Source organism: Miscanthus floridulus, chromosome 1, assembly GCF_019320115.1.
Source record: "Miscanthus floridulus cultivar M001 chromosome 1, ASM1932011v1, whole genome shotgun sequence".
Classification (NCBI taxonomy): domain Eukaryota; kingdom Viridiplantae; phylum Streptophyta; class Magnoliopsida; order Poales; family Poaceae; genus Miscanthus; species Miscanthus floridulus.
In genome coordinates, this window is record NC_089580.1 from 195,379,533 (window position 1) to 195,407,016 (window position 27,484).

General features: G+C 42.4%; 1 pseudogene; it reads left to right on the forward strand.

The window, feature by feature from the left end:
* Positions 1 to 26,699, forward strand: LOC136469500 (chaperonin CPN60-1, mitochondrial-like; annotated as a pseudogene).
* Positions 26,700 to 27,484: the final 785 nt, after the last annotated feature.

A 27,484-nucleotide genomic window follows, 5' to 3' on the forward strand; every position in this document is an offset into this window, starting at 1 on the left:
ATGTACCACGCGGCCGCCAGCCTTGCCTCCAAGGCCAAGTGAGATAGCCGATTCGTGCCTTGCTTTGTTCTACGTGAGCTTTCTCTCGTGCCGTACTGGGGTTTTGGAGTAATCAATCGTGTCGTGTCGCTAAACTATGTGGTTTGCTTTTTTGGTGTAGGCATGCCGAGAGCAGCGCTTGCCAGGTGAGGAATTCGGTGGCAGGCAGTAGTGATATTTTTAGTGTTGTTTTTGGTTGGCCCGATCATGTGCTTTGGAGCATCCTAGTCCTGAGCAGATCACTGATCAGAAATATTAACCTGCTATATTGGGCGTCAAGGGATTTTCGTCGTTTGATTTGATTTGATTTATGACTTATTTGTGCTAATGTGCTCCATTGGTGTGATGCTGAGCAGGTGGCGAGTAGCTTGGCCTAGAGCAGGAACTATACTGCTAAGGACATCAAGTTTGGTGTCCAAGCCCGGGCCTTGGTGCTGAGGGGTGTTGAAAAATTGGCTGACGCTGTCAAAGTGACAATGGGCCCTAAGGTCTATACCCTTTTTGCGTAAGTACTTAAGACTTGTAAATGTATATTCTGTCTGAGTTTTGTCATTCTGTATCATATCACCGCTTATTGATGCACAAATCACTACTCCTAGTTTTGTTGGACTCTTTTCTATGCCTGATGATGTTATACTAGCTAATGTGGCTGTATGTATTTTGTTCATGTACTACTTTACATATGTGAATTACCGAGATCTATGATCTTATCGAGTTCATGTCATTCTATATCATATTATTACTAGTTATGATCTTTACATGTAAATATGTCAGCATAATAGCTACGATGATATCACAAGTAGTTAGCTTACCGGGATGATCTTATCTTTACATTTAGATCTTTTACTTTCCCATGGTAGGGCTTCACTGTATTTTTCATAGTACCGGTCCACAAAACTAACTTTTTTACGGGACAGTGTTAGGGTTGTTGAATTGACATTATTGAGCCCAATTTATTTTTGCTATAGGGAAGAACTGTTATTATTGAGCAAAGCTTTGGTGCACCTAAAGTTACAAAGGATGGAGTGACCGTTGCCAAGAGCATTGAATTTAGTGACAGAGTAAAGAACGTTGGTGCAAGCCTTGTGAAGTAGGTCGCTAATGCTACCAATGATACAGCTGGGGATGGTATGGCATAGTTCTATTCATATGCCTGTCACATTTACATTGATTAGGATTTTCTATTGACCTGTCTTCTCAGCACTGCAACATACTATATACTATAGTAATGTTTGAACTTGCAATATATATGCACTAATATGTCAAAGCTCTTTCAATTCAAGTTCTGCTTGCTGCCTATGTATTTTGATGTATTTGTTAGACTCAGTTATTGATAGATTCATTTTAAGTTTGCATATTGCATCAGTCTTGATTTTGGGCTACTGCATTGTTATGGAAAAGTCTTGTTGTCTTGTTATATGGTTTCCTCCATTCAGATACATTCTATGAAGACCATTGACTGAGGGTGAAGTATAATATCTTTAATGGGTTTCATTTCAAGTTCGCTTAATGCAAACACTTTCAGGTACTACATGTGCCACTGTTCTGACAAAGGCTATATTCACTGAGGGTTGCAAGTCCTTAGCCGCTGGAATGAATGCCATGGATCTGAGACATGGTATCTCAATGGCTGTTGATTCTGTTGTCACGAACCTAAAAACATGGCAAAAATGATTAGTACAACAACAACAACATAGCCTTTCAGTCCCAAGCAAGTTGGGGTAGGCTAGAGTTAAAACCCACCAAAAGTCCCAAGTCACGGTTCAGACACTTCAATAGCTACTTTTCAAGTACTCCTATTCAAACATAGATCTCTAGGTATATCCCAAGCTTTCAAATCTCTTTTCATTTCCTCCCCCAATGTTAATTTCAATCTTCCTCTACCTCTCCTTATATTATTAGCTTGGCTTAGGACTCCATAATGCATTGGTGCCATTGGAGGTCTCCTTTGGGCATGGCCAAACCACCTCAACCGATGTTGGACAAGCTTTTCTTCCGACATGGCGCGTCGCTAAGAGGGTTACGCCCCAATAGGATTCTTTTGGGTTTCATCTCCATTAAAGTGGCTAAGTTTTTACATTGGCTCACCGCGCCTAACACAACCCTCCTTCTTTACTAGGGCTTAGGACCTGCTATGCTGGGACACCAAAGGCGCCCCACCATAGGCGGAGTTAAAAATGATCAGTACATCAGAGGAAATAGCACAGGTAATTGTTGGATTGCAACAAGTCAAGGAACTAGAGAGCTTTTTTATATGTTTGTTCTGCTTTCCCTAAGACATTTGTGCTAATTTATTTGTTATTATTACTCAAAGGTGGGTACCATATCAGCTAATGGGGAATGGGAAATTGGTGAGCTAATTGCAAAGCTATGGAGAAGGTTGGTAAAGAGGGAGCCATCACTATTGCGGTAAGTACTCTAAAGAACTTACCATGTCTAATGCATCATACCAACCTCTATTTATATTTTTTTAATAATCACACTTAAAAAGTGTTGGGCGAAGCTTAAGACCACCACAATTTTGGATGTGTTCCCCTTACTGTTAGTCTACTACATTTTTTTGTGTTCCAAATTTGATTTTACACACTCCCATTGCTTGCAGTCCCATACCCAACTTAGGTTGTTATTAATGTGTTTAATTTGGACATATTTTGCATTTTCTGTACACTTGGATTTTTATCATTAAGAAATTTGTTTTTGAAACTAGCTATGCTGGGAGAAGCATTATGTGTCATTTTTTCTCATCTGGGAATTTGTTTTAGTGTCCTATATTTGTTTATGATCCATGAATTACTTGATAGGATGGCAACACTCTCTACAACGAGCGTGAAGTTGTGGAAGGCATGAAGTTAGACAAAGGTTACATCTCTCCGTACTTTATTACCGACCAGAAGAACTAGAAATGTGTAAGTATTTCCTTTGCGTTCTTGTTGCTCTAATTGTTTTGTCTTTTATTTATTTTTTATTTGATTGACTAATCCTATCGGTTGTAGGAACTAAATGATCCCTTGATATTGATACACGACAAAAGAGTATCAAATGCGCACTCCATGGCCAAAGTGATGGAGTTAGCTATGAAGGTGTTTGTTTGATTGTTTATTCTTGCACGCTTATGGCTGATGTTGGTTTGTTGTGACGTCTATTGCAATCTAACACATAATGGTCTATTTTCTACTTCATTAGAAGCAAAAACCTCTACTTATTATCGCAGAAGATGTAAAAGGTGAAGCATTGGGTACCCTGATTCTTAACAAGCTTCGTGGAGGTGTTAAGGTTGGCTTTAGCTCTTTTTATGCTTTCTTGCTAGTACTTTGTTCAGCTTTATTATTTAATTACATGAACCACAGGTCTGTGCGGTCAAAGCTCCTGGTTTTGGGGGGAGCAGGAAAACCAACTTGCAGGACCTTGCTATCCTTACTGGGGGAGAAGTATGTCACTGTCACAACTCTATTTCTTTGCCCATGTCATAGTTATCATATATTCAAATCTTTGTTCACTTTTCTGTTTTTTTGCACATTGAACCAGGTTATAACTGAAGAGCTTGGGATGAACCTTGAGAACTTTGAGCCTCAGATATTTGGCACTTGCAAGAAGGTAAAGGTTGTGTCATTTGATGGCTATACACTTTTTCTCAGCTCCTATAAGCTGAACTATTGATAGTATAAAATAAATACCTGTTTATGATCTAGTTAGGTTGATTACATGATTAAACTATAGCCATGAGCTTTTGATACCTCCAGAAGACTTGTGTGGTTTTGTTCATGTCTTAGAGACTTAGAACTATTTCTTTTTTTTATTAAGTGAAGTTTTTGAAATGTAGGTTACAATTTCTAAGATGGAGCTGGGGATAAGAAGGCAATTGAAGAGAGAGCTGAGCATGTTCGTTTTATCTGCTTAGTTTCCATGAGGCAATTTGGGCATCATGTGACTTTTAGCCATAACCTTTTTTTTACAGTTGAGATCTACGATTGAGCAAAGCACTTCTGACTATGACAAGGAAAAGCTTCAAGAGCGATTGGCAAAGCTTTCTGGTGGTGTTGCTGTTCTAAAGGTGAAAACTATTATTGATGTTAAATTATGTACATCCATAATGTTGATGTCAATATTAAAATGATCAATTTATAACCTTGGGTTCATAGGGAGTATATTGTCTAAATTGCCAGGGATGTATGTATTATCTAGTAGATATTTTAGTTTGGTATTAGGGCGTAACCCTCTTAGCGATGCGCCATGTCGAAACCCGGGTATGGTGTTAAATGAGCAAGGGCCGGGTCGTCACCCCCATGACGCGTCGTGTCGTGATCTAGATATGGTGTCAAGTGAGCAAGGATCGGGTCATCGCATCCTTAGTGACGCGCCACATCGGTGTCCGGGTGTGGTGCAAAATGAGCAAGGGTCTTCACACCTACCTCGGCGGGTGCGAAGGGTAAGGAAGCTAGTTGAGCCAACTAGGATCCGTTTAGGTAGCTGGAATGTAGGGTCCCTTATAGGTAAGTTAAGAGAGTTAGTGGACACAACGGTTAGGAGGCGTGTAAATATCTTATGCGTTCAAGAGACTAAATGGAAGGGGCAGAAGGCGAAGGAGGTGGACAATACCGGCTTCAAGCTCTAGTACACAGGGATAACTTCAAATAAAAATGTAGTAGGAGTTTTGATTGATAAGTGCCTAAAGGATGGTGTGGTGGAGATGAGAAGACAAGGGGATAGGATCATCTTAGTTAAACTTGTCATTAGTGATATGGTCTTAAACATAATTAGTGTGTATGCCCCCTAAGTAGGTCATGATGAGAGTGCTAAGCGGCTTTCTAGGAAGACTTAGATCGCTTGGTTAGAGCTGTCCCTGTCCCTAGTAGCGAGAAGCTCTTTATATGAGGTGATCTTAATGGCCATGTAGGTACATCAAGTGCAGGTTTCGAGGCGATTCATGGGGGGTTTTAGATATTGTAGTAGGAACCAGGAGGGAGATGAAGTCTTAGACTTCGCTATAGCTTTTGATCTAATGATAGCTAACACTTTCTTCCGTAAGAGATAGTCCCATTTAGTGACCTTTAGTAGCGGCCAGTACTCTAGTTAAATCGACTTTGTCCTTACAAGGAGGGATAAACGAACATGCGTGGACTGTAAGGTGATACATGGAGAATGTGTGGTCGCTCAACATAAGCTGGTGCTGACTGACTTTTGCTTTCTGGTGCAAGCTCGTGGGAACAAACAAGCTAGGGTTGCTAGAACGAAGTGGTGGAAATTAGAAGGGGAGGCATCAAAGGTCTTTAAGAAAAAGGTCATTGAAGAGGGCCCTTGGAATGATGAAGGCAATGCAAACAACATGTGGGAGAAGATGGCAACATGCATTCAGAAGGTTGCTTCAGAGGTGCTTGGAGTGACAAAGGGAGTGGATGCGACTCGAAAGACACTTGGTGGTGGAATAAAGATGTGCAGAAGGCTATTAAGGAAAAAGGAGTGCTATAAGCGCTTGTATCATGACAGGTGTGCAAACAACATAGAGAAGTACAAGGTGGCAAAGAAGACTGTAAAACAAGCGATGAGTGAGGCAAAGGGGCGGGCCTATGAGGACCTTTACCGACGTTTGAGTACGAAGGAAGGAAAGAAGGACATTTTATAGGATGGTTAAGGTTCGTGATAGGAAGACAAGGGACTTCAACCAAGTCAAGTGCATAAAGGATGAGAGGGAGCAACTCTTGGTGAAGGAGGATGAGATCAGACATAGATGACAATAGTATTTTGATAAATTGTTCAATGGTGAGAATGAGAACACCACTGTTTAGCTGGACAACTCATTTGATGACACTAACAAGCGCTTTGTGTGGAGGATTCAAGAATCAAAGGTTAGAGAAGCCTTAAAAAGGATGAAAGGGGGCAAAGCGATGGGCCCTGATGGTATCCCAATTAAGGTGTGGAGATGTCTCGGGGATGTAGCTATAGTATGGCTAACCAAGATGTTCAACAATATCTTTCGATCGAACAAGATGCCTGAGGAGTGGAGAAGAAGCATATTGGTACCAATGTCCAAGAACAAGGGAGATATCCAAAGTTGTACTAATTATCGGGGAATTATGTTGATGAGCCACACTGAAGTTATGGGAGAGAGTCATCAAGCAGCGCCAATGAGGAACGACGCAGATATCAATAAACCAAGAGATGTAAACCAAGGCTGGTATCATCGTCCCGCTTAAAGTGATTAGAACAACCCTATTGGATGCTACAAGGTCCTCTCTCTACTTTTCATTTGTATACTTGTCAGACCTCGTATACCTATAAGCTAAAGGAGACATAAATCAAGAGAAGTATGCTAAAGAAGCCAAAAGACGTATTTGAGCAATTATGTAATAGATATAGTATGACATGTGGGCCATAGGCCAAGGGAGGGTGTTTTAAGCGTGCGTTGTATCGGATTGAGAACCATTGCATTTCTGAAACTGAACTCAGTGAAAGAGGAAGGTTCCTCTTCCTGTTCCTCGTCTCTCACGTGCTCTCTAAAACTCCTCATGTCAACGGCGCTAGCCGACAGCAATGGGGCATGATAGTTGGTATCAAAGATGGTGTATCCTCGGCATGGGGGGTGATGGGCGACTGTAGCTCTTCTCCGTGCTAGTTACCCGACGACGACCATCTCGCAGTGGCGCCGCCACCCCTACAATTTGGTAACCAACCACCTTAACTCCACTCCACCCACCTCGTCGTAGTTGCTCAGTCCATGTTGGTATGTTCCATGACCGGGTGCCTTGATCTACAGTTCATAATTCCGGTGGGCAGGGGATCTCCGTTAATGCCCTCGAGGTGTTCGACAGAAGGAACCAGAGCTCCCTCCTTTGGGTTGAACTGGGTCAGCTCCTAAAAGGTCCTTGTGTGGTTTTGGTAATTGAGTGACAACCTAGGTTGACTAATTGTATTTATGTGAGATATACAGATGATTAGTCCATAGATACATGTGTGTGAGCAACATATGCCATGAAGGTGAAAATGGCACGAAGATGTTGTAAAGCTCACACATGTGATGATGAAGGAGCTCATTGCACATGAGACATGACATTGAGTCATGTGATCAAGGTGGAGAAGATCAAGACAAGACTTGGCTTGATGGACCGGTTGCAAGCGTGAAGGGCAAGTCGGAGGCTTTGGAGTGATGGACCGCATGGCGATAAAGCTTGAGCAAGACTTGGCACCGATGGATGAAGGGAACGGTGAAAAGCAAGTGAAGTCAAGATCAATGAACCAATATGATCATGTGATGATATAAAGTGGATCATATCATTGTTGATCATGTTGGTGCATGTGTTGCATCGACATTGGAGGAGATGGAATGGAATGCATAAGGCAAAGGCATAACCTAGGGCATTTCATTTCATCGGTCATAGGTGTGTAGAGAAGTTGATGACCGGGTTTAGGATAGATGGCCGTACTATCAAGAGGGGCAAACTTGTTTGCATATCGGTCATCTAAGTGCCACTTGAGTGATCTAACTTTGCATCATTGCTAGGATTGAGTGGCGTGGCAAGTTAAGTGGCTAATCCTTTGGAAAAGGTTTGTGAAAATGCTAACACACATACACATGGTGGTGTACACTTAGTGGTGTTGGCACATTTACAAAGGAGATGAAGTTGGTGTTGATGTGGATCAACTTGACGAAGGAACGGAGGCAAGGGTTCGAACTCCACCGATGGAGTGTTCACCCGTAGAGTATAGACAGTCCAACGGTGCCACCAGTGCCATATATAGAAAAGATAGGGTCACACAGAGTAGACCAGACGCTGGTCACATGGTGACCGCATGCTGGGGTCCTGCATCTGTTTAGTGGCAGCAGTGAGCGTGCAGGCGTCGGTCTTTGACCGAACGCTGGTGCTACAAGTGACCAGACATTGATAGGGTGCATCTAGTCAGACTGACATACGGTGGCGTAGGTAACACAAAAAAGTTGGAGAAGGACCGGATGCCGATGCTGCGTCCGATCGTGACTGACCGGACGCGTCCGGTCGCGACTGGTACCTTACTAGAAATGACCAGACGCTGGGGTTGCTGCGTTCGGTCAATTTGAGTAGCTGCGTCCGGTCATCACTTGACCATTGAGATCAAGTGACTGAGGTTGAACAAAGGCGACACATGGCAAGCATCCGTTGACCGGACGTTGAGGTCCTGCATCCGGTCGATATGACCGGCGCGTCTGGTCAACCCAAAAAATGCCCAGTGAAGGGGTAATGGCTAGTTTAGCCTGTGGGGCTATAAATAGAAGGGGGTCTCGGCCATGGCTAGTGCTGAGCACCACAGGGGACTTTGTGCCCATGCTTGAGAGTGCTTGGGAGCCCTCCATCTCACATATGCTTGATAGTGACCATCCGATTGTGTTAGAGAGCGATTCTAGTGCAATTGCATCGTGAGGTTACATCGAGTGGCACTAGGTGATCGAGTTGCAAGCTAGTGGTGCGTGTTACTCTTGGAGGTTGCCACCTCCTAGATGGCTAGGTGGTGGTCTCCATTGAAGCCCGCAAGAAGCTTGTGCGGTGCTCCAGAGAAGAGCTTTGTGAGGGGCAATGTGCTCGCCCCACGGGAGCCACGAAGAGCAACTCTAGTTGAGCGTGTCATTGAGCTACCCTCACTTTGGGGTAGCTTCTTGCGGTGCCCAATGTGCGGGCTTGACGGGTGATGCCAATTAGCTGCCGAACCACCAAGTGAAAGCTCTAGTTTAGTTTTGGTTAATTGATGAAACTCTAAGTGCTAACCTAGTTTATCAAAGTGATCATGAGATAGGTAGCACTATTTCAAGTGATGAAGCAATGATGAAGATCATGACAATGGTGGTGGCATGGTTATAATCAAAGGCTTGAACTTGGAAAAGAAGAAAGAGAAAAACAAAATGCTCAAGGCAAAGGTATAAAATGAAGGAGCTATTTTGTTTTAGTGATCAAGACACTTAGTGAGTGTGATCACATTCAGGATGGATAGCTGTACTATTAAGAGGAGTGAAACTTATATCGAAATGCGGTTATCAAAGTGCCACTAGATGCTCTAATTCATTGCATATGCATTTAGGATCTAGTGAAGTGCTAACACCCTTGAAAATATTTGTGAAAATATGCTAACACATGTGCACAAGATGATACACTTGGTGGTTGGCACATTTGAGCAAGGGTGAAGGAGATAGAGATGATAGAGGGTTAGTCTTGCTATTTTACAACTGACCAGACGCTGGTCTCAGGGAGACCGGTGTGTCCAGTCAGGCGTGGCAGTGATACCCTAGTGTCGGTCATGTGACTGGACGCTAGGCCTCTGACTGATCGGACGCTGAAAGGAAGTGTCTAGTCAGAGGTGACGTAGCTGCACAGTGATCAGGGTGACTGATCGGATGCTGGATGTGTCCGGTCAAGTACCACTGGACGAGTTCGGTAGAAGAAAACTGGTTTTGGAACCTAACTTTAAACGACTGGACACTGGAAGTTCAGCGTCCGGTCACCTGTGCTGGCGCGTCCGGTCAACTATCAACCATTGAGATCAAACGACTCCTGTTGAACGTAGGACGACATGTGGCCGCCATCGGGCGACCAGACGCTGAGCCCTGTGTTTGGTTAGTAGGATCGGAGCGTCCGGTCACCCTAATCAGTACCCAGTGAAGGGGTACAACGGCTCTATTTCGTGGGGGCTTCTATTTAAGCCCCATGGCCGGCTCTAGTTCACTCTCTTGCACATTTTCATTGATATAGCAGCCTTGTGAGCTTAGCCAAAGCACTCCCACTCATCTCCATCATTAATACATCATCTTTGTGAGATTGGGAGAGAATCCAAGTGCATTGCTTGAGTGATTGCATTTAGAGGCACTTGGTATTCATGTTGCGCTACGGATTTCGCTTGTTACTCTTGGTGGTTGCCACCACCTAGACAGCAAGGTGCAGTGGTGGAGGATCAGCACGAGTTAGTGATTATTCGTGGCTGCCTTCGGTGATTGTGAGGGGAGTTGTACCTTCCCCGGCGGAGTGCCGAAAGGTAACTCTAGTGAATTACTCGTGTCATTGAGTTACCTCACTTGTGAGTAGGTTCTTGCGGTGTCCAATTGCGTGGACGAGGTTTGTGAAACACCTCTTAGTCGCCGAACCACCAAGTGTTGGTCGACACAATGGGGACGTAGCGTGTTGGCAAGCACGTGAACCTCGAGAGAAAATTGGTTGTCTCTTGTCATTTGCATTCTTCCGGTGATTGGCGTAATCTTCATCTTATGATTGGTTTATTCCTCTACACGGCGGTATAATCACCCTACTCACTCATTTATATTCTTGCAAACTAGTTGTGATAAGCTCTTTAGTGTAATTAGAATTGAGAGCTTGCTTTGTTGTTTTTAAGTTCATCTAGTGAAACTCTTTAGAGTAGCAAGTTTGAGAGATCTTAGTGAGTAGTAACTTTGCAAGTGATGTGCCTAGTAATTATTGCAACTAGAATTGTTGGATAGGTGGCTTGCAACCCTTATAGAGCTAGAGCAAGTTTGTATTTTGCTATTTGTCATACTAATCAAATTGCTCTAGTTGATTTATAGATTTTTAAATAGGCTATTCACCCCCCTCTAGCCATACTGGGACCTTTCAAGTGGTATCAGAGCCATGGTCACTATTTGATTAAAGGCTTAACAACATCGGTGTCAAATTATGGCTTAAGTTGTGTTTAACCATGTGGGGGGCAAACCACCATTCTTTGATGGCACATCCTTTGGTTATTGGAAGAGAAAGATGAGAATGTATCTTAGTTTAATAAATGATCAAGTATGGGATGTGACCGAGAATGATTATGCTATCATTGATCCCTATGATCCCACCAACCAAGATAAGATCAACAAGCAATGTAACACAATGGCTCTCAACACCATATACAATGCTATTGATTCCAAGGTGTTTGAGCAAATCAAAGATTGTGAAAGAGCAAATGAGGTGTGGAGGAGATTAGAGGAAACATATGAGGGCACACCGGCGGTTAAGAGTGCCAAGTTGTACATCCTTAAGGACAAGTTGATAAGTTTCAAGATGAAGGATGATGAGAGTATTCTGGAGATGTTCCATCGATTGCAAGTCATTGTCAACGACTTGAAGGTATTGGGAGAGAAGATCAAGGATGATGATGTCTCTCATCGATTCTTGATGTGCTTACCTCCATGATTTGAGATGTTGAGATTGCTCATCATAAGAGGAGGATTGAAGGACATTACCCCCAACCAAGTACTAGGTGATGTCATGACACAAGAGACATACCGTGTGGAAAGGGAGGGGGGTGACAAGGAGGACAAGAAGGAAGAAGAGGACAAGAAGAAGAAGAGTGTAGCATTTAAGGCTAGCTCATCATCATCCAAGAACAAGGGCAAGTCCAAGAAATAATGACGTGATAATGATGATCTTAGTGACATTGATGATGAAGCCATGGCTCTATTTGTGCGCAAGATGGGCAAATTCATAAAGAAGAAGGGCTATGGTATAAGAAAGAGAAGAGATCACACCAAGAGCAAAGAGTATGTGAGAAGATGCTACAATTGCAAGAGCCCTAATCATGTTGTAGCAAATTGTCCCTACAATAGTGATAATGATGAAGATGAGAAGAAGCACAAGAAAGATAAAAATGAAAAGAAAGAGAAGAAGAAGAAGAGAATGATCTTCCAAAAGAAGAAGAAGGGTGGAGGCTATGTAGTCACTTGGGATAGTGATGGTTCCTCGGATGGTGATAGCTCTAGTGATGATGACAAGAAATCTATCAAGAGAGCTCTAGCAAGCATTGCCATCAACAAGAAGCTCTCCATCTTCGACACTCCATCAACATGCCTCATGGCAAAGCCTACTAAGGTAAAATATGATGAGAGTGATGATGATGAATGTGAAAGTGACTCTTGTAGGAATGATAATGATGATGAGGATGAGGAGTACACTAAGGAGGAGCTCTTGGACATGTGTGAGCAAGTGCACGCTTGCAATGAGATGAAGAGAAAGGAGTGCAAAGAATTGCGCAAGAAAGTAAAAATTCTTGAGCAATCCTTTGATGAGCTCAATACTACTCATGAGAGGCTAATGGAAGCTGTGCGGTGCTCCAGAGAAGAGCTTTGTGAGGGGCAATGTGCTCGCCCCACGGGAGCCACGAAGAGCAACTCTAGTTGAGCGTGTCATTGAGCTACCCTCACTTTGGGGTAGCTTCTTGCGGTGCCCAATGTGCGGGCTTGACGGGTGATGCCAATTAGCTGCCGAACCACCAAGTGAAAGCTCTAGTTTAGTTTTGGTTAATTGATGAAACTCTAAGTGCTAACCTAGTTTATCAAAGTGATCATGAGATAGGTAGCACTATTTCAAGTGATGAAGCAATGATGAAGATCATGACAATGGTGGTGGCATGGTTATAATCAAAGGCTTGAACTTGGAAAAGAAGAAAGAGAAAAACAAAATGCTCAAGGCAAAGGTATAAAATGAAGGAGCTATTTTGTTTTAGTGATCAAGACACTTAGTGAGTGTGATCACATTCAGGATGGATAGCTGTACTATTAAGAGGAGTGAAACTTATATCGAAATGCGGTTATCAAAGTGCCACTAGATGCTCTAATTCATTGCATATGCATTTAGGATCTAGTGAAGTGCTAACACCCTTGAAAATATTTGTGAAAATATGCTAACACATGTGCACAAGATGATACACTTGGTGGTTGGCACATTTGAGCAAGGGTGAAGGAGATAGAGATGATAGAGGGTTAGTCTTGCTATTTTACAACTGACCAGACGCTGGTCTCAGGGAGACCGGTGTGTCCAGTCAGGCGTGGCAGTGATACCCTAGTGTCGGTCATGTGACTGGACGCTAGGCCTCTGACTGATCGGACGCTGAAAGGAAGTGTCTAGTCAGAGGTGACGTAGCTGCACAGTGATCAGGGTGACTGATCGGATGCTGGATGTGTCCGGTCAAGTACCACTGGACGAGTTCGGTAGAAGAAAACTGGTTTTGGAACCTAACTTTAAACGACTGGACACTGGAAGTTCAGCGTCCGGTCACCTGTGCTGGCGCGTCCGGTCAACTATCAACCATTGAGATCAAACGACTCCTGTTGAACGTAGGACGACATGTGGCCGCCATCGGGCGACCAGACGCTGAGCCCTGTGTTTGGTTAGTAGGATCGGAGCGTCCGGTCACCCTAATCAGTACCCAGTGAAGGGGTACAACGGCTCTATTTCGTGGGGGCTTCTATTTAAGCCCCATGGCCGGCTCTAGTTCACTCTCTTGCACATTTTCATTGATATAGCAGCCTTGTGAGCTTAGCCAAAGCACTCCCACTCATCTCCATCATTAATACATCATCTTTGTGAGATTGGGAGAGAATCCAAGTGCATTGCTTGAGTGATTGCATTTAGAGGCACTTGGTATTCATGTTGCGCTACGGATTTCGCTTGTTACTCTTGGTGGTTGCCACCACCTAGACAGCAAGGTGCAGTGGTGGAGGATCAGCACGAGTTAGTGATTATTCGTGGCTGCCTTCGGTGATTGTGAGGGGAGTTGTACCTTCCCCGGCGGAGTGCCGAAAGGTAACTCTAGTGAATTACTCGTGTCATTGAGTTACCTCACTTGTGAGTAGGTTCTTGCGGTGTCCAATTGCGTGGACGAGGTTTGTGAAACACCTCTTAGTCGCCGAACCACCAAGTGTTGGTCGACACAATGGGGACGTAGCGTGTTGGCAAGCACGTGAACCTCGAGAGAAAATTGGTTGTCTCTTGTCATTTGCATTCTTCCGGTGATTGGCGTAATCTTCATCTTATGATTGGTTTATTCCTCTACACGGCGGTATAATCACCCTACTCACTCATTTATATTCTTGCAAACTAGTTGTGATAAGCTCTTTAGTGTAATTAGAATTGAGAGCTTGCTTTGTTGTTTTTAAGTTCATCTAGTGAAACTCTTTAGAGTAGCAAGTTTGAGAGATCTTAGTGAGTAGTAACTTTGCAAGTGATGTGCCTAGTAATTATTGCAACTAGAATTGTTGGATAGGTGGCTTGCAACCCTTATAGAGCTAGAGCAAGTTTGTATTTTGCTATTTGTCATACTAATCAAATTGCTCTAGTTGATTTATAGATTTTTAAATAGGCTATTCACCCCCCTCTAGCCATACTGGGACCTTTCAAGTGGTATCAGAGCCATGGTCACTATTTGATTAAAGGCTTAACAACATCGGTGTCAAATTATGGCTTAAGTTGTGTTTAACCATGTGGGGGGCAAACCACCATTCTTTGATGGCACATCCTTTGGTTATTGGAAGAGAAAGATGAGAATGTATCTTAGTTTAATAAATGATCAAGTATGGGATGTGACCGAGAATGATTATGCTATCATTGATCCCTATGATCCCACCAACCAAGATAAGATCAACAAGCAATGTAACACAATGGCTCTCAACACCATATACAATGCTATTGATTCCAAGGTGTTTGAGCAAATCAAAGATTGTGAAAGAGCAAATGAGGTGTGGAGGAGATTAGAGGAAACATATGAGGGCACACCGGCGGTTAAGAGTGCCAAGTTGTACATCCTTAAGGACAAGTTGATAAGTTTCAAGATGAAGGATGATGAGAGTATTCTGGAGATGTTCCATCGATTGCAAGTCATTGTCAACGACTTGAAGGTATTGGGAGAGAAGATCAAGGATGATGATGTCTCTCATCGATTCTTGATGTGCTTACCTCCATGATTTGAGATGTTGAGATTGCTCATCATAAGAGGAGGATTGAAGGACATTACCCCCAACCAAGTACTAGGTGATGTCATGACACAAGAGACATACCGTGTGGAAAGGGAGGGGGGTGACAAGGAGGACAAGAAGGAAGAAGAGGACAAGAAGAAGAAGAGTGTAGCATTTAAGGCTAGCTCATCATCATCCAAGAACAAGGGCAAGTCCAAGAAATAATGACGTGATAATGATGATCTTAGTGACATTGATGATGAAGCCATGGCTCTATTTGTGCGCAAGATGGGCAAATTCATAAAGAAGAAGGGCTATGGTATAAGAAAGAGAAGAGATCACACCAAGAGCAAAGAGTATGTGAGAAGATGCTACAATTGCAAGAGCCCTAATCATGTTGTAGCAAATTGTCCCTACAATAGTGATAATGATGAAGATGAGAAGAAGCACAAGAAAGATAAAAATGAAAAGAAAGAGAAGAAGAAGAAGAGAATGATCTTCCAAAAGAAGAAGAAGGGTGGAGGCTATGTAGTCACTTGGGATAGTGATGGTTCCTCGGATGGTGATAGCTCTAGTGATGATGACAAGAAATCTATCAAGAGAGCTCTAGCAAGCATTGCCATCAACAAGAAGCTCTCCATCTTCGACACTCCATCAACATGCCTCATGGCAAAGCCTACTAAGGTAAAATATGATGAGAGTGATGATGATGAATGTGAAAGTGACTCTTGTAGGAATGATAATGATGATGAGGATGAGGAGTACACTAAGGAGGAGCTCTTGGACATGTGTGAGCAAGTGCACGCTTGCAATGAGATGAAGAGAAAGGAGTGCAAAGAATTGCGCAAGAAAGTAAAAATTCTTGAGCAATCCTTTGATGAGCTCAATACTACTCATGAGAGGCTAATGGAAGCCCATGAGAAGCTTGGCAAAGCTCACTCTAAGCTTGAAAAGGCTCACTCCTCTCTCATTGAGCAAGTCAAAGTGGAGGAAGCCAAGAAGGAGCAAATGATCATATCATGTGATGTGGGACTAACATGTGATCTTATTAATGAATCTATTTTTGTTGCTCCCACTAATACTTCTTGTAGCAATATCACTTCTACTTCACCTTTGAGTGATGGTCTCACTTGTGAAACCTCACTAATGGTGGAAAATAAGACCCTCAAAAAGGAGGTAAATGAGCTTACTCGTGCCTTAGGCAATGCCTATGGTGGAGAAGCCCGCTTGCTAAAGTGCTTAGGTAGCCAAAGGTTTTCTCTCAATAAAGAGGGATTAGGCTATAACCCCCAGAAAGGCAAGGCGGCCTTTGTCACTCCCAAAGCTAGCTTTGTGAAGGGCAATGGTCAGTTTTGCAATAGATGCAAGCAAGTTGGGCATATAGAGCAAAATGACAAGACTAACAAGAATAAGCTACCTAATGTATCATCAATCAAATTTGATTCTTGTTACATGCTTTATAAGGGTGGCAACGGTATGAATGCTAAGTTCATTGGTACACCAATTGTGAGACCAAAGAAGAAGGCTATTTGGGTACCAAAGACCTTGGTGACCAACCTACAAAGACCCAAGTAAGTTTGGGTACCTAAAAGGAATTGATCTTCTTTTGTAGGTCAATTATAAAGCCAGAGGAAGGCATTGGGTGCTTGATAGTGGGTGCACACAACACATGACCGGTGATCCAAGAATGTTCACTTCAATAAATGAAAACAAGAGCAATGGGTTTGATAGTATCACATTTGGTGACAATGGAAAAGACAAGGTCAAAGGGCTTGGTAAGATTGCAATATCCAATGACTTGAGCATTTCCAATGTGCTACTAGTAGAGAGCTTGAACTTCAACCTTTTGTCGGTAGCTCAATTGTGTGATCTTGGTTTCAAGTGCATATTTGGTGTGGATGATGTAGAGATCATAAGTGTAGATGGCTCTAACTTGATATTCAAAGGATTTAGATATGAGAATCTATACTTAGTTGATTTCAATGCTAGAGAAGCTCAATTGACAACGTGTTTGATCACTAAGTCTAGCATGGGTTGGTTATGGCATAGAAGGCTTGGTCATGTTGGAATGAAACAATTGAACAAGTTAATCAAACATGACTTAGTTAGAGGCTTGAAAGATGTCACTTTTGAGAAAGATAAGCTATGTAGTGCATGTCAAGTTGAAAAACAAGTTGGTAACACACATCCTAAGAAGAGCATGATGAACACATCTAAGGCATTTGAGTTAATGCACATGGACTTGTTTGGACCAACCACATACACTAGCATTGGTGGAAACAAATATGGATTTGTGATTGTGGATGATTTCACTAGATATACATGGGTCTTCTTTCTTGTTGACAAGAGTGATGTGTTTGCAATATTCAAATCTTTTGTCAAAGGCATTCACAATGAGTTTGAAACAACCATAAAAAAGTTAGAAGTGGCAATGGTAGTGAATTCAAGAATACTAGAATTGATGAGATGTGTGATGAATTTAGAATTAGACATCAATTCTCGGCCAAGTATACTCCTCAATCAAATGGGCTAGTTGAGAGAAAAAATAGAATCTTGATTGACATGGCAAGATCAATGTTGAGTGAGTACAATGTGATTCATTCATTTTGGGCTGAAGCAATCAACATGGCTTGCTACTATAGCAACCAACTCTATTGTCACCCCATGATGGAGAAGACACCTTATGAGCTATTGAATGGAAGAAAGCCAAACATAGCATACTTTCGGGTATTTGGTTGTAAATGCTACATATTGAAGAAAGGCACTAGATTGAGCAAGTTTGAAAAGAAATGTGATGAAGGTTTCTTGCTTGGTTACTCCACTACTAGCAAGGCTTATAGAGTTTAGAATTTGGCTAGTGGTACTCTTGAGGAGGCTCATGATGTGGAGTTTGATGAAATAAATGGTTCCCTAAAGAAAGATGAAAATATAGATGATGTGAAAGAAACTCAATTGGTCAAGGCAATAAGAAAAATGGACATTGGTGAGTTAAGGCCTAGAGAGGTGATTGATGTTGAAGATAACAAGAATCAAGTGCTCTCTAATTCAAATGTGCAAGCTAGTGGTTCTCATGATCAAATCCAAGTAAGCACCATTGATGGCAATGTGCAAGATCAACAAGTGGCTAGTTCATCATCTCAACCAAGTGATCAATCAAATGCTAGCAATCAAGTGCAAGTGCTTCAACCAATCAATGTTGCAAGAGATCATCCATTGGACACTATCATTGATGACATTTCAAGAGATGTGCAAACTAGATCAAAATTGGCTTTATTTTATGAGCATTTCTCATTTGTGTCATCCATTGAACCTAAGAAGATAGATAAAGCCTTGAAGGATGTTGATTGGGTCAATGCTATGCATGAAGAGCTAAACAACTTCATAAGAAACCAAGTATGGGATTTAGTAGAGAGGCCTAAGAATCATAATGTGATTGGAACCAAATGGGTCTTTCGGAATAAGCAAGATCAAGATGGGATAGTAATAAGGAACAAAGCAAGATTAGTGGCTCAAGGTTACATTCAAGTTGAAGGTCTTGACTTTGGAGAAACATATACCCCAGTTACAAGATTGGAAGCAATTAGGATCTTGTTAGCCTATGCTTGTGCCCACAACATCAAGTTGTACCAAATGGATGTGAAGACTGCATTTCTCAATGGGTACATCAATAAGCTTGTGTATGTTGAGCAACCTCCTGGTTTTAAAGATGAAAAGAAACTCAACCATGTATACAAGTTAAGAAAGGCTTTATATGGATTGAAACAAGCACCAAGAGCATAGTATGAGAGGTTGAGGGATTTCCTACTCTCTAAGGGATTCAAATGGGAAAGGTTGACACCACTCTTTTCATCAAGAAGCTTGGAAATGACTTGTTTGTAATGCAAATCTATGTTGATGATATTATTTTTGGGTCAACAAATCAAGATTTTTGTGAGGAGTTTGGCAAGATGATGGCAAGTGAGTTTGAGATGTCCATGATTGGAGAACTTAGTTACTTCCTTGGACTTCAAATCAAGCAAATGAAGAATAGCACATTTGTGAGACAAGGCAAGTATATCAAGGACATGCTCAAGAAGTTTGGAATGGATGATAGTAAAGCTATTAGTGCACCAATGGGGACAAGTGGAAGCTTGGATAGTGATGCTAGTGGCAACATGGTGGATCAAAAGATGTATCGGTCTATGATTGGAAGTCTACTCTATGTGACCGCATCAAGACTGGATGTGATGTTTAGTGTATGCATGTGTGCTAGATTTCAAGCCTCACCAAGAGAAAGTCATTTGAAGGCTACTAAAAGTATATTGAGGTACTTGAAGCATACACAAAATGTTGGGTTGTGGTATCCCAAAGGAGCAAGGTTTAAGTTGATTGGATATTTGGACTCCGATTATGCGGGATACAAAGTTGAGAGAAAGAGCACATTGGGCATATGTCAACTATTGGGAAGATCACTTGTATCTTGGCCATCAAAGAAGCAAAATAGTGTAGCACTTTCAACCGCCGAAGCGGAGTACATTTCGGCCGGTAGTTGTTGTGCTCAATTACTTTGGATAAAGGCTACTTTGAGTGATTTTGGAATTAGGATCAAGCAAGTGCCATTGTTATGTGATAATGAGAGTGCCATTAAACTCACAAACAACCTGGTTCAACACTCAAGAACAAAGCATATAGATGTCCGTCATCACTTCATAAGAGATCACCAACAAAAAGGGGATATTTACATAGAGAGTGTGGCCACCGAAGATCAACTTGCCGACATATTCACCAAGCCACTTGATGAGAAGAAGTTTTGCAAGCTAAGGAATAAATTGAATATACTTGACTTCACCAATATGTGTTGATGCACCCCTATTATATGACATGCCTCTCCTTCGAGTAATACAAGGTATAAATTGATTGGCATGACATACATCCTTGCTAAGGGCATGATTAGTGCATCTAGACATATTCCACATTTGAATAGGCTCATTCATGAAAATCAAATGAATTTAATGCTTGTATGGTACCACTATTGCTTGTATACATGAAATGATCTAGTGGTAGCACATGACATGTTTGTGGGCTTGTAAACCTAGTGTTTGATCTATAAAATGAGCTATAAGTGTTTAACTCAACATGGTACAAGATAACCCTTATTTGGAGGTGTGAAGAAGCTTGTCCTTGGATCAAACTGAGTTAAATATCTTTTGCAAGTAATCTAGATTGAACCAAATTGAAAAATGTTCCTCATTTCACATGGTTTCACCCCAACCTATCTATAATTTGAACCTATCTATACTTTAAGCCTTTGTGGTCATTGATGACAAAGGGGGAGAGAAACAAAGATAAGTGATAAGGGGAGAAATAGTGTAGAGAGATAAGATATGACAAAGGAAGGGGATCAATTAAAATTTTGAGCACACAAGTAGGGGGAGCAAGCTTATGAACTTGTATGGTGCATTTGAATGTGCATTTCATGTGTTTGCTTGCATGGCACAAGTTCTAAATTTCAACATCCATGCTTGGGTGGTGTATGCTAATTGTAAATTTACATGATGAAATGAAAATCTAGTATGCATAGGTCATCTAATGATTTCATTCCCATAAATTTACAAGTGGTGTCTAGCTATCAAGTAGTATCTAGCTAAAGTAACTAGACTTATGTTCATCATATGAAAACTAGACCCTTACTTGTAATTTTGATCTCATGGGGTGTTCTAGTTTTTTTTATGTATGTCTAGTTACAATGGTGCAAAGGATGGTATAATGGTGCACTCCAATTGGTATCACACTTTAAAGGTCTATTTCTTATACCTTAGCATCATTTGGTAGAAATTGTCTCCTATATTTCCTATCTAAGCATATGTGCAAAGCTACAATCTAAACTCTTAGCACATATGTAGGGGGAGCAATTGCTACCATATGGAGTTCATGAAACTTGTCCATATCCTTTACACTTGGTAAATATGCTTGGGCAAGCAACATGAATTCAATTGAATCTTATTTCATATCTTTGTGTAAGGGTTGCCATCAATTACCAAAAAGGGGGAGATTGAAAGCTCTAGTTTGGTTTTGGTTAATTGATGAAACCCTAAGTGCTAACCTAGTTTATCAAAGTGATCATGAGATAGGTAGCACTATTACAAGTGATGAAGCAATGATGAAGATCATGACAATGGTGGTGGCATGGTTATGATCAAAGGCTTGAACTTGGAAAAGAAGAAAGAGAAAAACAAAAGGCTCAAGGCAAAGGTATAAAATGAAGGAGCCATTTTGTTTTAGTGATCAAGACACTTAGTGAGTGTGATCACATTTAGGATAGATAGCCGTACTATTAAGAGGAGTGAAACTTGTATCGAAATGCGATTATCAAAGTGCCACTAGATGCTCTAATTCATTGCATATGCATTTAGGATCTAGTAAAGTGCTAACACCCTTGAAAATATTTGTGAAAATATGCTAACACATGTGCACAAGGTGATACACTTGGTGGTTGGCACATTTGAGTAAGGGTGAAGGAGATAGAGATGATAGAGGGTCAGTCTTGTTGTTTTACAACTGACCGGACGCTGGTCTCAGGGAGACCGGCGCGTCCGGTCAGGCATGGCAGTGATACCCTGGCGTCGGTCATGTGACTGGACGCTAGGCCTCTGACTGACTAGACGCTAGAAGGCAGTGTCCAGTTAGAGGTGACGTAGCTGCACAGTGATCAGGGTGACTGACCGGACGCTGGATGTGTCCGGTCAAGTACCACCGGACAAGTCCGGTCGAAGAAAACTAGTTTTGGAACCTTACTATAAACGACCGGACGCTGGAGGTTCAGCATCCGGTCACCTGTGCTAGAGCATCTGGTCAACTATCAACCGTTGAGATGAGATGACTCCTGTTGAATGCAGGACGACACGTGGCCGCCATTGGGCGACCGGGCGCTGAGCCTTACGTCCGGTCAGTAGGACCAGAGCGTTCGGTCACCCCGATCAGTACCCAGTGAAGGGGTACAACAACTGTATTTTGTGGGGGCTTCTATTTAAGCCCTATGGCCGGCTCTAGCTCACTCTCTTGCACATTTTCATTGATATAGCAACCTTGTGAGCTTAGCCAAAGCACTCCCACTCATCTTCATCATTGATCCATCATCTTTGTGAGATTGGGAGAGAATCCAAGTGCATTGCTTGAGTGATTGCATTTAGAGGCACTTGGTATTCGTGTTGCACTACAGATTTCGCTTGTTACTCTTGGTGATTGCCACCACCTAGATGGCCTGGTGCAGCGGTGGAGGATTGACACGAGTTGGTGATTGTTCATGGCCGCCTTCGGTGATTGTGAGGGGAGTTGTACCTTCCCCGGCGGAGTGCCGAAAGGTAACTCTAGTGAATTGCTCATGTCATTGAGTTACCTCACTTGTGAGTTAGTTCTTGCGGTGTCCAATTGTGTGGACAAGGTTTGTGAAACACCTCTTAGTCACCGAACCACCAAGTGTTGGTCGACACAACGGGGACATAGCGTGTTGGCAAGCACGTGAACCTCGGGAGAAAATTGGTTGTCTCTTGTCATTTGCATTCTCCCGGTGATTGGCATAATCTTCATCTTGTGATTGGTTCATTCCTCTACACGGCGGTATAATCACCCTACTCATCATTTATATTCTTACAAACTAGTTGTGACAAGCTCTTTAGTGTAATTAGAATTGAGAGCTTGCTTTGCTGTTTTTAAGTTCATCTAGTGAAACTCTTTAGAGTAGCAAGTTTGAGAGATCTTAGTGAGTAGTAACTTTGCAAGTGGTGTGCCTAGTAATCATTGCAACTAGAATTGTTGGATAGGTGGCTTGCAACCCTTATAGAGCTAGAGCAAGTTTGCATTTCGCTATTTGTCATACTAATTAAATTGCTCTAGTTGATTTGTAGATTTTTAAATAGGCTATTCATCCCCCTCTAGCCATACTAGGACCTTTCACCAAGTGAGCGGTCGACACAACGGTGACTAGCGTGTTGGCAAACACGTGAACCTTAGGAAAAAAATCACCGTGTCAACCTTGTTCTTCCCATTGGTTTGCATCCTCGTTATACAAGCTTGTAATTACTTTTATATACATTATGCTTGTGTAGTTGCTCTTGTAATTAGTTAGCTTGTGTAGCTTACTAGTTACCTTCTTGCTTGTGTAGCATAGAAGTAGCTCCCTTGCGTGGCTAATTTGGTTTGTGTAACCTTATTAGTCACATTGCTTAGTTTATGTAGCTAAGTAATTGCGCTCCCTAATTTGGCATTGGTTGCCTTGTTATTGAGCATTGCTAGTAAGCTTAGATAGCTTTGTGCTTTTGCTTACTAGTTTGTATAGGAGCTTCCTTGTTGCTTAAAGTACTAGTGGCATATGTTTGTGTGACCTTGCTTCTAGAATTGGTAAGGCGAGCTCTAGCTAGCCCAGCATCTTTGTTGCTTAATTAGTATCTTTGGAAGGTGCTAGAGAACATAGATAAAGGGGTGTAGTCTTGGCTAGACCGATAGTTATAATTCCGCACTTGTTTTGGTTAGCTGACGCAATTAATTTTAGAAAGGATTATTCACCCCCCTCTAGTCCGCCATCTCGATCCTACAGCTCCGGCAGTGGCACTACTTCACTTGAGCTCTGCAATTTCCACCTCCACCCATCCACAAACCAACCAATTCCCACCCACCACTCCACCTAATTCTATGACATCTTTTCTCAGCTGGGGTTTCGGCATCGACTTTGGATCGGCGTCGGATACGAGTTCATTTGGCACTATATCGAGGACTGCGAGGGTTGCGGGACAAATTCCTGTGTAAAATTCCATAGCATTCTTACTCAATTGGGTTGCGGTGGCGTTGGCGGGGATGCGTTAACACACTCGGGTTGCGGGACAGGTTCTCGCGTAAAATCATTTGGTGGTGTCGTGCGTCCAGGCGTAGTCTGCAGTTTGGTGTAGTAGATTGTTGGGGAGGCAGTGGCCAAACCTGTTACTACACCCGCCAGTCAATTGTATCTCAGCTTCTTCACAATGTCTCCTCCTAAGCCTTCAGTTTAGACCAAGTTCATCCTAGATGCCATGTCGACCAACACGGATGACGAAAAGAGTCGTTGGGAACAGGTCATGGAGAATTTTGACCTCATGTTCAAACAAATGAATGATATCAGTCTAATCCAACAACAATTGAAGCAAAGTGTGGATGAAACAAAGGCAAAACAGAAAATCATATCCAAGCAGGTACATGCCAATGGACAAGCAGTGGCTTCTCTGACACTACGTCAGATGGAGAATGAGGTTGCAATGCAACACTCAAAGAATGTTTCTCTGAGCTCTACGGAAGAGGCACATTTTGACAACATATTTGCTAGCAAAGACTATGTAGTGAAAACTGAGCCCTCCAACAGGCAGCATCATCATCACAAGGATTCCACGCCTCACCATGCACTTCCTAAGATGCAATTCCCCACTTTTGATGGCAACCATCCCAAGATATGGCTAGACAACTATGATAACTACTTCAAAATCTACAAGACCGAAGATGAGATGAAGGTCACCTATGCTACAATGCACTTATAGGAAAATACCGCCAAATGGTGGCAAGCCTACAAACAGGGTCGCACTTGGCCCTCCGGGACTGCCTTTTGCTCAGTAGTTCTATCAAAGTTTGGTATAAATGATTTTTGTACAGCCATCAGTGATCTGCTATCCCTTAAGCAAAGTGGTACAGTGGAAGACTATACTTTGGCTTTTCAGGCGCTGCAGTATAACATTACCATGCACAACAGTCATTATGATGAGGTTTTCTTTGCTTCAGCTTATGTAGCTAGTCTCAAGGATGACATCCGAGCAGCTATTGAGCCCCATGTTCCACTCACAGTTGACAAGGCAACTCTAATTGCCAAGATCCAACAAAGAACCCAAGAAAGAACCAAAGCCAAGTATAACAGAAACAATGCTGCTCCCAAGCCACAGTTTCAGAAGCAGGAAGCTCCTAACCCTCAGACAAACAATGCCAATCTGCAAAGAATCAGGTAGTTGAGGGATTATAGGCATGCTAACAACATGTGTTTTGCTTGTGGTGATAAATTTGAACCTGGCCGCCAAGAGAATTGCCCCAAACGTCACAAGGCTCAAGTTCATGCATTGGTTATCAATGATCTAGACACCAACAAAGAGGAGATTACGGAAGATATTCTGAATCAGCTAGCTATTGAAGATACTCTTGCTCAAGATTTCGGTCACTTATCTCTCAATGCACTCTCTAGTATGGATACTAACAATTCTATGAAGCTCATGGCCCTCGTGCAGGATAAAGTTATGCTTACCTTACTGGATTCAAGCAGTTCACATAGTTTCATCAGTTCCAACTTTGTGAAACTGGCCAAGTTAGCTACTGTACCAATCCCAACAAGGACAGTGAGGTTGGCTAATGGAGACATGTTGACCACTATAGCCAAAGTACATAACTTACAGTGGTATATTCAGGGGCATACTCTATGCAGTGACATGATAGTATTGGACATGACTACCTATGATGCCATCTTAGGCTATGACTGGCTTAAGCAACAGGGCCCTATGGAAGTGGATTGGTCCAAGAAAACCCTACAGTTCCACATAAGAAACAAATCAGTTAAACTCCAGGGCATTATCTCCCCTCCTTTGCAAGCCAAACCCATTTCTGCCACTAAATTATATAAAGACACCAAAGGCAATAATAGTTGGGCTTTTGTTATTGTCAAACCCACCCATGACACCTTATCTCCACCCAACCTTCCCCTAGCCGAACCACCTCCTACTATACAACACACAACACCAGTCACTGTGGCTGAACTAGTAGAGAACAGAGAACTGTATTTGCAGGCCCTCAAGGAGAATTTGGCCAAGGCACAGAACAGAATCAAAGTGCTGGCTGATAAACATCGTACTGACATTGAGTTCCAAGTGGGTGACCAAGTTCTGTTGAAGTTGCAACCGTACACCCAAAGTTCCGTGGCGAATCGACCATTTCCTAAACTGTCATACAAGTATTTCGGGCCCTATCTCGTTATTGAACGCATTGGGCGGGTGGCATATCGCCTGAAGCTCCCAGCAGACAGTAAGATTCATGATGTGTTTCATGTTTCACAACTTAAACCTTTTGTTGCAGCTTATACACCAGTTTTTTTTTCTGAGCTTCCATTCACCACTGATATTGAGGCCACAACGACACTGCTTGAGAAGGTGCTTGAGCGCCGACTGTTCAAGTGTGGTAATGCCGCTATTCCACAAGTGCTCATTCAGTGGACAGGTCTGCCACCAACTTCAACAATCTGGGAAGATTACAATGTCATTTGTCAGCGGTTCCCGCAGGCACCTACTTGGGGTCAAGCATCCTCTTCGGCGGGAGATGTCAGATCTGGTACACCTACGAGCTGAAGGAGACGTAAACCAAGAGAAGTACGCTAAGGAAGCCAGAAGACGTATTAAAGCAATTATGTAATAGATATAGTATGACATGTGGGCCATAGGCCAAGGGGGGTGTTTTAAGCGTGCGTTGTATCGGATTGAGAACCATTGCATTTCTGAAACTGAACTCGGTGAAAGAGGAAGGTTCCTCTTCCCGTTCCTCGTCTCTCACGTGCTCTCTGAAACTCCTCCCGTCGACGGCGCTGGCCGGCGGCAACGAGGCGTGACAATACTTGAATGTTTTTAGTTCAGCAAGATAGTCAAGCTGCATTGAAGTAGCTAGCTTGAGCTTCTTATACTCAGCTCTTGTATCTTTGACTGTTGAGAATTTGCTGCAATTTTTTGATTGTTGCATGCACATTCAAGCAGCTCCTAGAATCTTGAGCTTAGTCTATTTATATATATTTTCCTCCTGTTATGTCCATGGGACCATGACTCATTTTCCCCTTCTGTTTTCATATTGCAGTGTATCATCTCTTTTGACTACCACAGAATCTGTCATTGTTGAGATCCCCAAGGAAGAGAGTAGTGCATCAGCAATGGGCAGCATGAATGGGATGGAATACTGACGAGCTTTCTCAGCTCATGCCAAAGCAATGTGATTATATGAAACATTAGTTTAGATTATCTATCTAATGAGGAAGTTGTCCATATTTTGGTTCTGCTGCGGGAGGATTGCTAACTAGAAATAGAGGTAGCGCTGGAAATCGGGATGTGAACGAAACCCTTTTTATACAAGCACTGGAAGTTTTTTTGGGGGCTGAAATTGCAGCTGTTCCGCAACTGATATCTCGTTTACACCTGTTGCTTGTTTTCCTGGCACGGCAATTACTTCAATTGGGTTAGAATTTCAGATGCGGCACCGGTTGAAATATTGAATATTACATGTGGATTTGATTCAGTGAGATCTGACTTGAGTAATGTATATGCAATGAATTAGTTCAGTCTTGCTATGCGTGTGAATTAGAGTTTTCTCCTGGAAACTGTGTTGCGGCATATCTCAAGAATTCGTAGTGCAAGTCCCACTTTCAACACTTAACGTAGGATGGATTTGTGTCTGAGGCCTTGATTTTGAATAAAGAAACCCAGGAATTCGGAGAGCAAACGCTCTTTGGCTCCTTCCAATTTCCAAATACAGGAATTCTATCAATGAGGTGAGATGAGAAAGGCCCGTTTGCTTGTCTTAAAAATGGCTTGTTCGACTTCTTTTTTCAGCTGGAATAGTGTTTTTCTTTTACAACAATTCAGCCGGAACAGTGTTTTTCAGTCAGTTTCAGCCAAGTTTCAGACCAGCGAACGGGCCAGAGGGTCTAAATCTCAGGGTTCACTTTGCAAGTTTCGAGGGTCTAGAAAA